General features: G+C 29.2%; 1 protein-coding gene across 4 annotated transcripts in view; it reads right to left on the reverse strand.

The window, feature by feature from the left end:
- The window catches only part of LOC135201623 (glutamate receptor ionotropic, kainate 2-like), an 89,937-nt gene extending 85,057 nt beyond the window's left edge, over nucleotides 1–4,880 (reverse strand). For 3 of the 4 annotated variants that reach the window (XM_064230683.1, XM_064230684.1, XM_064230682.1), the window contains exon 1: nucleotides 4,692–4,880. The gene's annotated coding sequence lies outside the window, so the exon portion shown is untranslated. The remainder of the gene's footprint in view (nucleotides 1–4,691) is intronic. The other variant, XM_064230685.1, reaches the window with a different exon arrangement.
- Nucleotides 4,881–5,379: the final 499 nt, after the last annotated feature.

The raw sequence follows: 5,379 nt of genomic DNA on the forward strand, positions 1-5,379 counted from the left end.
TTATTATTATTATTATTATTATTATTATTATTATTATTATTACATGGCAATCCACAACCCTAACAGACGAAAAGAGAAGGGAAGAGAGAGAGAGAGAGAGAGAGATGAGAGAGAGAGAGAGAGAGAGAGAGAGAGAGAGAGAGTACAAACTATAAGGGTTGTGTATCACAGTCGCTAAGGTACGCTGTTTTGGCCTACGCACCTGATCCAAGTCGCAGACAGGTGTCTATAATTAGCCCAAAATGAGGGAAGGGGTGGGGGGGAGGTGGAGGATTTACAGGGGTGTGCTCTAACTACTACTGCTACTACTACTAAATAATAATAATAATAATAATAATAATAATAATAATAATAATAATAATAATAATAATAATAATAATACATAAAAATAATGATAATAATAACAACAATAATAATACACTTGTAGAATGTAGATGATATAGAATGGGTAGGTAAGATTACTCCACAGATCTCTCTCTCTCTCTCTCTCTCTCTCTCTCTCTCTCTCTCTCTCTCTCTCTCTGTCTTTTAACATTTGCTAGAATTATGACACTTCATAGTGATCTCTGACAGGATATGAGCAGATTACTCCACAGATCTCTCTCTCTCTCTCTCTCTCTCTCTCTCTCTCTCTCTCTCTCTCTCTCTTTAAAATTACGACACCTCTAATAGACCTTTTCAAGGGACAATTCCTAGATGATTGGTCAAGGTTTAATTTCTAGGGCATCTAGAAGACTAGAACATTGAAAGTAAATCGCGTGTCATTTGTTTTTTTTGCTGAAGGAAACTTTGTTTGCTGTTCCGAGTGCATTGTGCCAACCTTTGTGAATTATGGCACCTCGTGAAACCTAGCTTTGTGTGAATTACGGTCCGAATAAATTCAACTGTGTGGATTTTGGTGCGTAACTAGCCTAATTTAGTGTGAGGTTTTATTTCTGGTAAGCTTAACTCTGTGTGCATTTTGGTGTAGTATATATATATATATGTGTGTGTATATATATTAATATATATATATATATATATATATATATATATATATATATATATATATATATATATATATATATATATATATATATATATATATATACATATATATATATATATATATATACACTACAGGCCTTCATAATAAACAAAAAGCCTTCATAATAAACAAAGGCCTTCATAACAAACAAAAAGCCTTCATCGAAAACTAAGGCCTTCATAGTAAATATACATCGTGGTTAACACAAGCCATGCTTACAAACAAAAGCTCACTGACAAAAAACGTGACGTCATTTCAAACAATAGATTAATAACACAGATAGTGAACACAAGCGATAATATAGCTAGCGTCTCATTGAAAACAAAAGCCACAAGAAAAAAGCTAGAGGTTTGAAATAATAAATAAAAGACTTAATGGTAAAAAATTCATTTTAGTGACTAAACAAAAGTATGTTATTATTATATATATATATATATATATATATATCATATATATATATATATATATATATCTATATATATAATATAGTATATACACTCATTTGGTGTAAATTTATATATATGGTATATTAATAAAAATAGTACATATATATATATATATATATATATATATATATAATATATATATAATAATAATATTTTATTAATATGACATACTAGATATTACACCAAATGTAGTGTATATACAATATATAATATGATATATTATATATATATATATATATATCTATGATATTATATTATATATATATATATTTATATATATATATATATATATACTTTTGTTAGTTCAACTAAAATTGATTTTACTATAAAGTCTTTTATTTATTATTTCAAAACTCTAGCTTTTTCTTGTGTCTTTTGTTTTCAATGAAGACTCTAGCCTATAATTATCGCTTGTGTTCACTATCTGTGTTATTAATCTATTGTTTGAAATGACGTCACTTTTTTGTCAGTGAGCTTTTGTTTGTAAGCATGGCTTGTGTTAACCACGATGTATATTTACTATGAAGGCCTTAGTTTTCGATGAAGGCTTTTTGTTTGTTATGAAGGCCTTTGTTTATTATGAAGGCTTGTGCAGTCTGAGAAAAACCTCTCTCTTATCTGTTTATAAAACGATTTCTCTTTCTCTTGAATTTGTCTTTTTTTAAACAATTTTGCGGCTTTCTTTTAAAACCATTGAGGCAGTACAAGTATTCCTCTCTCTCTCTCTCTCTCTCTCTCTCTCTCTCTCTCTCTCTCTCTCTCTCTCTCTCATTTTCTTTTATTCTGTATTTTTCTCTGGAAATCTTCATTTTAAAACAATTTTGACAAATTTCTTTTGAAAAAGAAAACTCTAAGGCAGGGACAGTCATTCCTCTCTCTCTCTCTCTCTCTCTCTCTCTCTCTCTCTCTCTCTCTTTGTGACACCGACCACGGGAAACCGAATAAACAAGGAGGAACGGGAGATTGAATAAATAAAACAAATCTAGAATAAAAAGGAATAAACTACGGAAATTCTGGAGAAATGTCTCCCTGTGAAAATAATCTTAGAATTAGCCTGTTTTAGTTCCTTTCAAATAGAGTTTTTTTTTTCCTTTTATTTCTGTGTTAAAGAAAAAAAAAACTTAAAAACTGCTAAGGCTAGAGGGCTACAAATTGGTATGTTGATCACCCACTCCCCGGTCATCAAACATACCAAATTGCAGCCCTCTAACCTCAGTAGTTTTTATTTTATTTAAGGTTAAAGTTAGCAATAATCTTTTTTCTGAGGCTAGAGGGCTGCAAATTGACATGTTGATCACCCACCCCCAGTCATCAAACATACCAAATTGCAGCCCTTTAGCCTGAGTGGCATTTATTTTATATAAGGATAAAGTTAGCTATAGGTGCCAACAGCACAGGCCACCAACTGGTTGTGGATGAAAGTTTCATGGGCCGTGGCTGGGCGTTTTATTCAGCGTTGTAAGCTGTACGGAAAACTAATTTTATACTTGTTTTTATTTCTCTTTAAAAAAAAGATGGCCGTTGGGATTGGTAACCTAGTGCATTTGATGGACAAATTAAGCGGTCAAATCTTAGGAGCTGCTCTCTCTCTCTCTCTCTCTCTCTCTCTCTCTCTCTCCTCTCTCTCTGTGAAGTAGCTATTTTGAATGTTTTCCACTGTGGGTCCCTTTCTCTACCTATTTTCTTGCTCTGTAGACAGTGACAGATATATGTGTGTTCATTAACGTAGGGGAATGCCTCTCTCTCTCTCTCTCTTCTCTCTCTCTCTCTCTCTCTCTCTCTCTCTACAATGAAGATGAAAGATCTACCAAGTCATTTGATTTCAAGTTTAATAGACGAAGATGATTTAATATAAATCAATTTAAAACAATTTTTTATATATATTTTTTTTCATAATTAACTTTGACGTTTTAGCTTCTTTTTTTGAGAAGGGGGGAGGGGGGGTATAGCCTTTTAAGGCTTGGCGTTGCAGGGTAGTTGGTCAGTCCATGTCTCTGCATTTTTTTTTTTCAGTTCAGTTGTTGAGGTTTTGTGTTTTTTTTATTATTATTATTATTATTCCAGATAATTGTTTGGTTAGAAATTGGAGCTCTTTATTCGTTTATATGATTCTCAGTTATTATTATCATTATTATTACTATTATTATTATTATTATTATTATTATTATTATTATTATTATTATTATTATTATTATTATTATTATTATTATTATAATTTCTTAATTAATATTATTGATAATGAGTATTACTGATACAGTGATGATGATGATGATGATGATGATGATGATGATGATGATGATGATGATGATGATGCTGATTATTATTATTATTATTATTATTATTATTATTATTATTATTATTATATTATTATTATTATTATTATTATTATTATTATCAGATCATGATTGATAAAAGACGACTGGGAAAAATGGATGAAAATATAATAAATGATAATGATAATGATAATAATAATAGAATAATAATAATAATAATAATAATAATAATAATAATAATAATAATAATATGTCACATACACTTACGTTTTAACACGTTCAAAAGTAAGTCAAAAGCTTATGCAATAATATTGATAATCTATCAAAATTTAATATAACAAGGAACGAATGCCCCTAAGGAGTGCTGTATGACATAATATACTATATATATATATATATATATATATATATATATAGATTATATAATATATATATATACACACATATGTATATAATTAAATATTTCAAATATATTTTACTCGTTAATATTTAGGTTAATTTTTCTTCGTATCGCTGGGAAAGTTCATTAATAATTAACGTATATATAAAAAGCCACAGGTGTCATATATATATTAACTATTCTATGAAACAATAAGATATGTGAATATTATAAATATGAAAATGAGTATATACATTTACATGTATACTCATTTTCAAATTTATATTATTCACATATCTTATTGCTTTATAAAATAATTATTAATATATATATATATATATATATATATATATATATATATATATATATCACCTGTGGCTTTTTACATATAACGTTAATTATTAATGAACTTTTCCAGCGATTGGAAGAAAAATTAACCTAAATATTAACGAGTAAAATATATTTGAATAATAATTATATCATTAACAAAATTCTAAAATTAAAATGTTTAAAACTGTATTAATTTTTGACAAGCTAAATAAAAGCGTAATTATCCAGTAACTTACCTAGAGTTCTATTTAGGAACGAGACTTCGCGTGCAGGTTCGAAACAGTCGGTCCAATCACAAACCGAGAACCAATACCAAAGGCGTAAAATAACCGAAAGGCAATACTAAAAGCAAAAAAAAAGGTGAGAAGCAATACCGAATGTCCCGTATTCCACAGAAGCCAGCCACACACTGAAGGTGTTCTGTGCCCAAGTTTCCCGTCTGTGCTCAGACCAGCCGCTAGCGGTGCCCCGGTGCCAATTTCGATGCCCTCCTCCTCCTCCTCCTCCTCCTCCTCCTGTACCCATTCCTCTAGCGACGGGGTACCTCCCGAAATTTATGATTATTGGCGTTTTTAGTTAGTTTTTTTTTTTTCTAATCGTTTTCTTTTTAATTTTTTTCTTCTTTTTTTTAAAGTGTAACTCGAATTCCGCATACGTCTTTAAATTATTTGGAAGATTTGAATGGGGAAGTTGTGTATGTAGTATGTATGTATATGTATATAGATGTATATATTTATATATATATATATATATATTATATAAATATATATATATAGATTAATTAACAAAATATCAGTGAAATTCGAATTTTATATAAAAGAAAGACGGTAACTAATTGAATAAGAGATCAACAGTAAAAAGCAAAGCTACTAAGTACAATGACACTTCAAAATAAATAAACAAACAAAACACTTAAAAACACAA

This window comes from Macrobrachium nipponense, chromosome 28 (assembly GCF_015104395.2).
Source record: "Macrobrachium nipponense isolate FS-2020 chromosome 28, ASM1510439v2, whole genome shotgun sequence".
Classification (NCBI taxonomy): domain Eukaryota; kingdom Metazoa; phylum Arthropoda; class Malacostraca; order Decapoda; family Palaemonidae; genus Macrobrachium; species Macrobrachium nipponense.